The following is a 12,722-nucleotide window of genomic DNA, read 5'->3' on the forward strand; positions in this document are numbered from 1 at the left end:
GCAGAATAGTAAGAAAAAATTGGTGAAAAAATATAATCTTCTTTGCCAATTTTTGAGACGAGAGATTAAGAATAGTTTGCGGATCCAGGATAAACTAATTATTTCCAAAAAATTGCAATCTCTACCACGCAACAGTGCACGCGTTCGTCTCCGTAACCGGTGCTCCCTAACCGGACGACCAAGATCCAATTATCGAGATTTTGGTTTTTCCAGACACGTACCCCGCGAGATGGCACACACCTGTGTCTTGCCTGGAGTGTTGAAATCGAGTTGGTAGAAAAACTACTTACCCCCCCCCCCCCCCCCGCCTTATCTACTGCTTGTTTAGAGAATTGAAATCTTATCTATTTATCTATCGATAAATAGATAAGATAGGATGGATAGATAAAATACTGCAATTTACTCATCTTCATCATTTTTGTTTATGCATTATTTATGTCCAATGTAATTCTTTAAGAGATGTATAATACTTACGTTAGAGGCATTAACTACGCGGGGTGGAGCAGCTTGGTAGCTCGTGAGGCTCATAACCTCGAGGTCACGGGTTCAAATCCCGTCTCCGCAAAGTCAATTGTGAATTCTTTTTCCAATTTACCGGAAGTTCCTACCGGGGATTAAAGAGAATCAGTTTTTCCTTTCCGTTCTACTGACTTCCCCATGGATGCAGCTTAATTAGTTCAATCGAGGAAATAAAAATTGGGATTCTACCCCATTTTTATCGCCAGTCTAGATTTATTCACAGTACATAGGCCCCTTTAACTCAGCGGTAGAGTAATGCCATGGTAAGGCGTAAGCCGTCGGTTCAAATCCGACAAAGGGCTAAAATAGTCATGTAAGATGCTAATAGAGAGAGTAGTTATCCAAAATTTAGATATCCAGTACCATTGGCTAGGAAAAAAGATCCTGTGTCTGCGTTCCCGAAGGCGCTCCCCTCTTTCAAGAGGATTCGCAGCATGTCAAGCCATGGTAAGGTTCTTCGCGTTGCATCGAATTAAACCACATGCTCCACCGCTTGTGCGGGCCCCCGTCAATTCCTTTGAGTTTCATTCTTGCGAGCGTACTCCCCAGGCGGGATATTTAACGCGTTAGCTACATCACTGAACGGGTCGATACGCGCAGCGATTAATATCCATCGTTTACGGCTAGGACTATTGGGGTATCTAATCCCATTGGTCTATGGAAGGCCCAAATGCGCTCCCTTGTGGCAGGCTTTCTTTGGGCCTCCCAAGGACTATGCATCCTTGTGGCAGGCTTTCTTTGGGCCTCCCGAGGCTTTCTTTGGGCCACCATGCCCAAAACTAAGCAAGCACAAAGAGTAGGAGGCAAGGCAAGGGGTGCATAGGCCTTGGGAGGCCCAAAGAAAGCCTGCCACAAGGGAGCGCATTTGGGCCTTCCATAGGTCTCTGGAAGGCCCAAATGCGCTCCCTTGTGGCAGGCTTTCTTTGGGCCTCCCAAGGCTTTCTTTGGGCCACCATGCCCAAAACTAAGCAAGCACAAAGAGTAGGAGGCAAGGCAGGGGGTGCATAGGCCTTGGGAGGCCCAAAGAAAGCCTGCCACAAGGGAGCGCATTTGGGCATTCCATAGACCTATGGAATGCCCAAATGCGCTCCCTTGTGGCAAGCTTTCTTTGGGCCTCCCAAGGCCTATGCACCCTTGTGGCACGCTTTCTTTGGGCCTCCCAAGGCTTTCTTTGGGCCACCATGCCCAAAACTAAGCAAGCACAAAGAGTAGGAGGCAAGGCAGGGGGTGCATAGGCCTTGGGATGCCCAAAGAAAGCCTGCCACAAGGGAGCGCATTTGGGCCTTCCATAGGTCTATGGAAGGCCCAAATGCGCTCCCTTGTGGCAGGCTTTCTTTGGGCCTCCCAAGGCCTATGCATCCTTGTGGCAGGCGTTCTTTGGGCCTCCCAAGGCTTTCTTTGGGCCACCATGCCCAAAACTAAGCAAGCACAAAGAGTAGGAGGCAAGGCAGGGGGTGCATAGGCCTTGGGAGGCCCAAAGAAAGCCTGCCACAAGGGAGCGCATTTGGGCCTTCCATAGGTCTATGGAAGGCCCAAATGCGCTCCCTTGTGGCAGGCTTTCTTTGGGCCTCCCAAGGACTATGCATCCTTGTGGCAGGCTTTCTTTGGGCCTCCCAAGGCTTTCTTTGGGCCACCATGCCCAAAACTAAGCAAGCACAAAGAGTAGGAGGCAAGGCAGGGGGTGCATAGGCCTTGGGAGGCCCAAAGAAAGCCTGCCACAAGGGAGCGCATTTGGGCCTTCCATAGGTCTATGGAAGGCCCAAATGCGCTCCCTTGTGGCAGGCTTTCTTTGGGCCTCCCAAGGACTATGCTTCCCTTGCCTTGCCTTCTATTTGTGCCAGCTTGCTTTGGCATGGTTGACATGGTCCTACAGGATGTTCAAACTTCACTCAACCATGCAATAATAGTTATCTCATACCATGGCGCGTTGCAAGCCCCCCTTTGATTTTCAGGATAGTGCCCCATAGTGTGTATGCTCTAGTTTTGGTCTCAAAAGAAAAAGGGGGTGCTTTGCTTGGTTGTACAAGACACTTTTTAGTCTCACAAAGGCCTACTAGTGAAACAGAGCTGAAGCAAATGGCCATAACATCCACAAAGGAGAGATACAGAGAGAGATAATTGATTCTTAAAGAAGCTACCCATAAAGGAGCCAATATTCTATTAGTACAAAACACTACTCTATAAGTTTATGCAAAAAATAATTGATCATACATGGCTAGCTATCTGTAAGCAAAGAGATATTGGGGGGGGGGAGGGGGGGGGGGGGGGGGGGGGGGGGAGAGAGAGATAATAAAGGTTTTCTAAACCCATCCCATGCCTCTTTTCCATCCAATGCATGAATAGGCACCCTTGCCTCCTCTCCTAAACTAACCAACTAGCCCCTACCTTTGAAGCATTGGTTGATATAGTTTTGCATCCTCAAAAATGCTACCATGATGCAATTACATGGCCCATCTTGATGCAGGCTTATGAGTGATGGGTAATCCTCCCCACTAGCATAATTCTCAACATTGGTTCAACACTTTCTATATTAGTTATGAACCCCTAGAATTCACCAAGAATTTACCGTATTCATGTGACACACTTGTATAAGCATCAAACCCCTCAGCAAGAATCAAATATTTAAAGAAATTTCTACATGGAAAATAATTTGCAAGATCAAAGATTTCATATATTAAAGCCATAGCGCTTGCTGTTACAAAACCATGTCCATTGTAGACCACCTCAAACATGATTGAGATTACAAAGTAAAAGCTGTGTTGATAGCTTTGGGCATTATGGATACATGTTCAGCATGTATAGAGTACAAATCTAAATTCTTCAAATGTTGCCTCAAATGTTGCTGTAGATCTTGGCTTACGGTAGACTTGGTATTTTTGAGGGAGGACAGTGAACAATGGAAGAGGGTACATGGATAGAAAGAAGAGAGGAGAGAGGAATGTGACAGTGAGACGAAGGGTTTAGCAGGTAGATGAAGAGGCATATCCAGGAGTGTGTGAGAAAGAGAGGGAGGGTTTAGCGGGTAGATGGAGAGGGAGATGCAAAATTCTGTAAGAGTGAGAAGGAGGATTTAGCATTTAGATGAAGAGGGAGATGCAGTAGGTCCTAGCTATGGTGGGCATGGCTACTTAGAGGAAGGGGAGTGAGAGAGACAAAGAGGAGACATGGAGAGAGAGAAAGGGATTTTGGAGGCAAAAAATGATGTTTTGATATTAGAATAGGTTTGGGGTCACTTTTGGGGGGGAAATGACTACTTTTGAAAATTTCAATAAATTTCAAATTTTTAGGGTTTATTTTTTGCCGCGTTTTTAAAAAAACATGAAAGGTGGGGTTCTCTTTTTGTACAAGGGTCCCTCTCCCTCTTTATGACACCCCCTTTTCTCTAGGAGATGTTGAAAAGCTAGAGAGAGAAGGTAGCCTCTTAGTCACTTCTTACCCCATCTTTTCTAGGCTTGAAGGATAGAAAATGACCTACCAAAATAGCCCCCATCATTTCCTTTGTTTCCCTTAATCACAACATACTTCCTTAAAATTAGGGATTCTTACAAGGCCCATGGAGAGTCCATATTTTTCCTAATGACGGGAGCCTTGAGAGGTGTTTAGAGGTTGCCTCTCTTGTTTCTCGCCCCGGATCGCCTCAACACCTTTGAACATATAGCTTTGTCATGTGGGTCGTGTATCACCACACCTCCTCTTGCCTTCTGTACTACCCTTAGATACACTCCATTGAACCACATTGTAAAAGCATCCTTCAAATCAGGCTCCTCTTTGGCTTCATCTTGCACCACCCTTGGATAGGCTAGCAAATCGACGGCCTTGCTGACAAGAATGTCCGCCAAGTGAGACCGACTTATGTGATCTACCTTGAACTTGAACTCAAACTATTGTAGCTCCAACACCCACTTCATAATCCTCAATCTTGGCTTTAAATGTAGCACTATCTCTGGCAATAGACTGTTAGCTATCAATAGAAAAAACTTGCACACAATGAAATGCACCTTGACTTCCTGCAAGAAAAGACTAAAGCCATCACCCAGTGCTCTTCCTCAGTGTAGGTAGCCTCTCCTGGGATAATCACCCTGCTCTCAAAGTATATCGGCTTGTAGCTCCTTCCTACCTTTTGCAGTAGAACTGATCCAATAGCAATTGTGCCCACTGTCATAGACACATAGAAGTCGTCCTCTTGTTTGGGAGGACACACCACTGGCAACTGGCCCAAAATTTCCTTGACCCTATGAAAAGCTTCATGAGCTTCCCCATTCCACTTGTAACCGTGCACCTGTTGAGCTCTCTTTTGAAGAGGATGTATGTATTGCGATAACATCCAAAAGAAGCACGAAAGATATTTTAACTTATGAACAAACAAAGACAAAACTTGGGCATCTGATGGCGGCTCCATCAACACCAAAACCTTCACCTTCTCGGGATCAGCCTTCATACCATTTTGCGACACCACATGACCCAACAACTGCGCTTGAGGCTGCACTAAGTTGCACTTCTTGGGGTTTAGCTGACCTCCTTCTTCATCAAGCCTTTGAAAGCATAGCTGCAACTTTGATAGGTGCTCTAATCTTGAAGTGTAGCAGGCTATATCATCCAATAAGACACTGATAAAGCGGCCAAAGTACGGACCAAATACCCTGTTCATCCAATCCTAGAAGGTGGCATATGCATTCACCAATCCAAATGGCATCCTCCGGTAAGTGAAACAACCCCATGGAGATATGAATGTGGTCTTCAACTGGTCTTCAAGTGCAATCCCTATCTGAAAATACCTCAAAAAGCCATCCATAATCGAGTATCTCTCATGCCCAGCCACCTGGTTTAGGATTTTGTCTTGAAACGACAATGGATAGTGATTTTTCTTGGTTTCCCCATTCAGTGGCTTGTAGTCGATGTGCACTCTCCATTTCCTATTCTTCTTAGGGTTTATAACCACTGGTGAGACCCACTCTAACTCTTTTACAGGGTACATGATTCCTGCATCCAACAACTTATTGATCTCCTACCAAAGGGCCTCCTGTTGGATTTCCCTTAGTCTTCTCAGCTTCTGTGCTTTAGGCCTATGTCCCTCCTTGAGAAAAATCTTGTGCTCTAACCCTTTTGCACCGTGAAAATGTTTGTATTCCACCACAAACAGTTTTGTATAGGACTCACACAGCTAAACATAGCCCTCCTTCTCACCGTTGGTCAAAGCTTCACTTAACATGCTCCAAACCTCCTCTATGGTTAAACCATGAGCTTGAGGTTGCATACCTTTTTCTTTAGGAGGGGAGTCATCTATGGTGACTCTGAACAAGTCTGCATCTATCTTCAGCATGTCATCCTCGCTCTCCTCTTCCTTTGTGCTAGTGTAGCCTTCATCATAGCCCGTCTCTGTCTTGTACTCATAGCTCGTCATGTCGCCCTCATCTTTAACTGCAATAGGATGAGAACTGCTCTCCTTGGTCTTTAAAACCATCACAATCTGTCTTGCCTTATCCCTATCAGGCAAGGTGAACACTTTGCTCTCCCAATCCTACTTAGCACCTATTGCCAAAAGCCATGGCATAACCAAAATGATTGGATAAGAATTATCTCCTGCCTTCATCACAAAAAAGTCTATCAGGCACTCTATGCCCACCACCTTGACCATTACATCCTGAGCCACACCCAGACGCTTGGCTTTAGTATGGTTGGCCATCCTCATACGCACATTCGACTTGGCTATCGTCTTAACTCCCATCTCTTTCATGGCTGCTTCTGTCATGATACAAACCTACGCTCCACCGTCTATGTAAGCCTGCACCTACATCCTCTTCTCTATAATTGCATCCACCACTGGAAGAACATCAGTCGGGTTACCTACCCTCAAAGCCATGTTTTGCACCACTTGCACATTCCCCTTAGCTCTCGGCAGCCTGGTGCTAATACTTGTGCACCACTACCTTCTCAACTTTAGATTTAAAGCTAACAACTAACCAAAAGCAATGCTTGCTTTCTGGTTTTGAACATCACTTACCAGATTGTAGTCGAGATAGACACGCCCTAATTGGAAATCCGCTTGCTTGATTTTGCAGCGTCTCCTTCTTTTGCTAACCTTCTCTTTACCCTTGCCAGCTCTGGCCTCTGGTTTCATGCTATGTTTTTGTCTCCCTGTTAGCTCTTCCCTCTTATTGGCCAAAACTTTCACATCCTGCTTATCCACACCGACAATATTCACTCTTGGGACTCTACCTCCACTTAGCGGAGCTGGCTGCATAGGATTCTCCACCACTTGTTCTCTTGGACCATTGAACTGGCCTTGACCTTGACCTCTACCAAACAGCGGGTAGATGCCTCCTCTCTCTCTCTCTGTGGTTGAGGACAATCAGGTGCGTGCCCCTCCTCTCCACAATTGTAGCACCTACCTGGAAGCAGCCTTCAGCCCTGCATGCATCTCGACTGGAGACGCCTCCTTCTTGCGAAAGTCATGAAGAAACCTTGCCCGTACCGGCCACGCTTGTCTTGGCTCGCCTTCCAAAGCTTCAAACCAAACTTTAGCTTTTCCATGCATCACCAAAGGAAATGTCTGCATCTGGCTATCCTCGTTTGGCATACACAATGATAGAATATAAAGCTCAAAATCCGACATCCACTCATCAAGGCCTTCTTTGCCTGTGAAAATCGGTCCATAGCTTCTTGCCACCATGAATTCCAATGTGAAAAACCGCTTCTTTTCGATCAACTGGGAGCAATCAGTGCGATCCTCAGTGGAGGCATCAAAAGATGGAGAGGGAGAATGGTGGAACACACCCGACACAGACACAAGGGCCTCTCTATAGCTCAGGGTATCCATGGCACCCCTATCCTATCAGAAAACACCTTTGAAAACACTCTTTACACTAGCAAACCACCACCTACCCTTTTTCCACTATTCACGCACTCCACAAATTCACCAAACAATGCACACCTACTACCACACTCTGTCTCAACCCATACACACGCACACTTTCATTTGCCCTCTTTCTCTTTCTTTGCACTTTTGGGGGGGGGTATTAGCAATGTCGCTATTGTCCTAAGGCATTTTCTTATTTTTTCCTTTCTCCTTTATTTTTTTACCCTTTAGAAGGCCTATCTTGCAGTGCTCTTTTGACTTTCCCCTTGACCTTGTGAGTTGTCTTCTTTCTCCTTCTCTTTGCTCGGACACCTCTTCTCTAACACCCTCTTTTCCATCTCTTGGACCCGGCCTTCCTCCTTGCCTTTGCCCTTGATTTCTTGGCCTTAAAATGGGCCCGACCACCCCTTGTACACATGGCATCCACCTAGGTCTCTCTCTCTCTCTCTCTCTCTCTCTCTCTCTCTCTCTCTCTCTCTCTCTCTCTCTCTCTCTCTCTCTCTCTCTCTCTCTCTTCATTTCACATGGGAGCTCTCCCTTTCCCGGCTTCTCTACCCGTCCACATTCTTCCTCTCTCTCTCTTCTCTCGTAGGACTGCCCTCTATCTCATGTTAGGGAGGCATTAGCAACATCGCTAATGCCCTCCCCTTTTGCCTTCAAAAGATTGGCCCCAACGGGCGGACACAAGCCCTTATGAACTGCCACGTCATTGGTGTCTATGAGCGCCACAATCAACCATCTCAATTTGCACCACCAGTGCTCGCTCAGAGCCGTTGGCCAAAACAACCTCGGCGCCGCCACTCGGACACGCACCACCACACACAGCACCCTCCACAAGCCGCCATCGCTGCATGCCAAGAGCTCCCACTCCCCTCATACACTCCTCACTGAAGTCCCACTTTGGCTCTTATACCATAATATCCAAGCTTTAGTTAGTGTATGTGGGAGCTTTCCCGTGCATGTGGCACCTGCCCGTGAATCGTCTCCAAGGACCCCCTTTCCCATGAGAGGATTGTAAACAAACTCCCATTTGATACCAGTTTTTTGGTCCCTCCTTGGCCGGGCTCCCATTGATATCCATTTTTCGGCTCTCATAAAATCTTTGAAGAAGACACTTCACCCCACAAAAACACCGTAGCAAAATGACTAGGCTTGCTTTTTCATTGTAAATAGCGTGTGTGCAATTAAGGCTTTTATCACATTTTTTTATTAAATCATTGAGCGACTCATTGGGCTAGGAGACAAAAAAATGAATTTACAAGATTACGGTCCTCTTTACATGTAAATATTATCCATCAAATAAAGGACCTAAGTATAAAGGTTTTTTTTCCAAAAAAAAAAAATTATGTAAATATACATTCCTAGGTGTGTGTTATCAGGCCTAATTACGCTAGCTTTCGCTGCGTGTCATTTATTATACATGTTTTACTATCATTCTACCCCTTAAGCTCTACTCACACAAGCCTTGAAAAAACTGTGTGACTTCATCGTAAAAATTCATCGATCACCTTATTGACTCCGTCATATTCTTCCATTCCTCCCAAATAAATATTCACAAGTACATAGGTTTCATCTTCAAATAAATTCCATAAATCACTCAAACTAGAGAATAATTGAGGGTCCCTTCCCTCATGATTTTCCTCCTTTTATTTTTTCACATATATATTTTTAGTTTCCACCATGCATCCCACGTGTCCATTTCTTCATAAGATCCATGACTAGCTAACCTTTCTTGACCCACAAATATATATCTTATTTCATACTTATCCTATTCCATAATGTGTGCAAGATCCTTGGCAAAATTAGGTCATGGTTGATGTATGGGAGGCTCACTTCAAAGCTACAAAGGAAAAAGAATCAAATAGTGGCCCACTTGAAGCCTTATAAGGTGCTCCAGGGACAGCTTTGTGCTCAAATTTTTCCACCCTCTTTTGATATGAATCTGAGCATAGGTCCAAAAGAGAAAATGTAGCTCGTGAGCTGAAGTATTTTTCATAATGTTTTCAGACATTTTGGAGTCAAGGGAAATTTTACATGAATTTTACGGACCAAATACCCTGTTCATCCAATCCTAGAAGGTGGCATATGCATTCACCAATCTAAATGGCATCCTGCGGTAAGTGAAACAACACCATGGAGATATGAATGTGGTCTTCAACTGGTCTTCAAGTGCAATCCCTATCTGAAAATACCCCAAAAAGCCATCATAATCGAGTATCTCTCATGCCCAGCCACCTAGTTTAGGATTTTGTCTTGAAACGACAATGGATAGTGATTTTTCTTGGTTGCTGCCTTCAGTGGCTTGTAGTCGATGTGCACTCTCCATTTCCTATTCTTATTGGGTTTATAACCACTAGTGAGATCCACTCTGACTCTTTTATAGGGTATATGATGCCTGCATCCAACAACTTATTGATCTCCTACCAAAGGGCCTCCTGTTGGATTTCCCCTAGTCTTCTCAGCTTCTGTGAGACCCACTCTAACTCTTTTATAGGGTATATGATGCCTACATCCAACAACTTATTGATCTCTGGTGAGACCCACTCTGACTCTTTTATAGGGTATATGATGCCTGCATCCAACAACTTATTGATCTCCTACCAAAGGGCCTCCTGTTGGATTTCCCCTAGTCTTCTCAGCTTCTGTGCTTTAGGCCTATGTCCCTCCTTGAGAACAATCTTGTGCTCTATCCCTTTTGCACCGTGCAGATGTTTGTATTCCACCACAAACAGGTTTATATAGGACTCACACAGCTAAACATAGCCCTCCTTCTCACCCTTGGTTAAATCTTCACTTAACATGCTCGAAACCTCCTCTATGGTTAAACCATGAGCTTGAGGTTGCATACCTTTTTCTTTAGGAGGGGAGTCATCTATGGTGACTCCAAACAAGTTTGCATCTATCTTCAGCATGTCATCCTCCCTCTCCTCTTCCTCTGTGCTAGTGTAACCTTCACCATAGCCCGTCTCTGTCTTGTACTCGTAGCTCGTCATGTCGCCTCATCTTTAACTGCCATAGGATGAGAACTGCTCTGTTTGGTCTTCAAATCCAGCACAATCTGTCATGCCTTTTCCCTATCAGACAAGGTGAACACTTTGCTCTCCCAATCCTACTTAGGACCTATTGCCAAAAGCCATGGCATAACCAAAATGATTGGATAAGAATTATCTACTGCCTTCATCACAAAAAAGTCTATCAGGCACTCTATGCCCACCACCTTGACCATTACATCCTGAGCCACACCCAGACGCTTGGCTTTAGTATGGTTGGCCATCCTCATACGCACATTCGACTTGGCTATCGTCTTAACTCCCATCTCTTTCATGGCTGCTTCTGTCATGATACAAACCTATGCTCTACCGTCTATGTAAGCCTGCACCTACATCCTCTTCTCTATAATTGCATCCACCACTGGAAGAACATCAGTCGGGTTACCTATCCTCAAAGCCATGTTTTGCACCACTTGCACATTCCCCTTAGCTCTCGGCAGCCTGGTGCTAATACTTGTGCACCACTACCTTCTCAACTTTAGATTTAAAGCTAACAACTAACCAAAAGCAATGCTTGCTTTCTGGTTTTGAACATCACTTACCAGACTTTAGTCGAGATAGCCACGCCCTAATTGGAAATCCGCATGCTTGATTTTGCAGCGTCTCCTTCTTTTGCTAACCTTCTCTTTACCCTTGCCAGCTCTGGCCTCTGGTTTCATGCTATGTTTTTGTCTCCCTGTTAGCTCTTCCCTCTTATTGGCCAAAACTTTCACATCCTGCTTATCCACACCGATAATATTCACTCTTGGGACTCTGCCTCCACTTAGCAGAGCTGGCTGCATAGGATTCTCCACCGCTTGTTCTCTTTGACCATTGAACTGGCCTTGACCTTGACCTCTACCAAACAGCGGGTAGATGCCTCCTCTCTCTCTCTGTGGTTGAGGACAATCAGGTGCATAGTGCCCCTCCTCTCCACAATTGTAGAACCTACCTGGCAGCGGCCTTCAGCCCTGCATGCATCTCGACTAGGGACGCCTCCTTCTTGCGAAAGTCATGAAGAAACCTTGCCCGTATCGGCCACGCTTGTCTTGGCTCTCCTTCCAAAGCTTCATACCAAAATTTAGCTTTTCCACGAATCACCAAAGGAAATGTCTACATCTGGCTATCCTTGTTTGGCATACACAATGATAGAATATACAGCTCAAAATCCGACATCCACTCATCAAGGCCTTCTTTGCCTGTGAAAATCGGTCCATAGCTTCTTGCCACCATGAATTCCAACGTGAAAAAGCGCTTCTTTTCGATCAACTGGGAACAATCAGTGCGATCCTCAGTGGAGGCATCAAAAGATGGAGAGGGGGAATTGTGGAACACACCCCACATAGACACAAGGGCCTCTCTATAGCTCAGGGTATCCATGGCACCCCTATCCTCTCAGAAAACACCTTTGAAAACACTCTTTACACTAGCAAACCACCACCTACCCTTTTTCCATTGTTCACGCACTCCACAAATTCACCAAACAATGCACACCTACTGCCACACTCTATCTCCACCCATTTACACGCACACCATCTCTCAATCTCACTCTCTCACACAAAACACCGTCGGTCCGGAGGGCACACACATCCACACTGCCGGCACCGAGGGGAAACATGAAAGCAGGAGAAAGACAAGGGAGGAAGGGGAAACGATAGCAAAACGGGGCAACAGCAACTTGATTACACTTCAAAAGGCATGTGCAAAGGCTTGCACGACCATCACCAGTCCCATTTTCAAGGAAAAAGTACACAAGAATTTGTCTGTGAGAGAGCTCCACTTTGCAGGCTTCAAATGGCACAAAAAAGGACCCTTATTTGATTTAAAAAATGACCTTTATTGTGGGGGTTTTCAACTTTAGAATCTACACCTTAATTGGCCCATCTGGCATCCCAATTGGGCATCTTTTGTAAGGGAAAGCCACTTTGTTTTCATTTGCCCTCTTTCTCTTTCTTTGCACTTGGGGGGGGGGGGGGGGTATTAGCAATGTCGCTATTGCCCTAAGGCATTTTTTTATTTTTTCCTTTCTCCTTTGTTTTCTAACCCTTTAGAAGGCCTATCTTGCACTGCTCTTTTGACTTTCCCCTTGACCTTGTGAGTTGTCTTCTTTCTCCTTCTCTTTGCTCGGACACCTCTTCTCTAACACCCTCTTTTCCATCTCTTGGACCCGGCCTTCCTCCTTGCCTTTGCCCTTGATTTCTTGGCCTTAAAATGGGCCCGACCACCCCTTGTACACATGGCATCCACCTAGGTCTCTCTCTCTCTCTCTCTCTCTCTCTCTCTCTCTCTTCATTTCACATGGGAGCTCTCCCTTTCCC

The 12,722-nt window shown here is 45.4% G+C and overlaps 1 non-coding gene across 1 annotated transcript; it reads left to right on the forward strand.

Annotated features, from left to right (window-relative positions):
- Window positions 1-491: 491 nt before the first annotated feature.
- Window positions 492-565, forward strand: TRNAM-CAU (transfer RNA methionine (anticodon CAU)). Its single transcript has one exon. It is a non-coding gene; the product is annotated as a tRNA-Met (tRNA).
- Window positions 566-12,722: the final 12,157 nt, after the last annotated feature.

The sequence above is a fragment of the Adiantum capillus-veneris genome, chromosome 9 (assembly GCF_014529385.1).
Source record: "Adiantum capillus-veneris isolate H3 chromosome 9, ASM1452938v2, whole genome shotgun sequence".
Lineage (NCBI taxonomy): Eukaryota > Viridiplantae > Streptophyta > Polypodiopsida > Polypodiales > Pteridaceae > Adiantum > Adiantum capillus-veneris.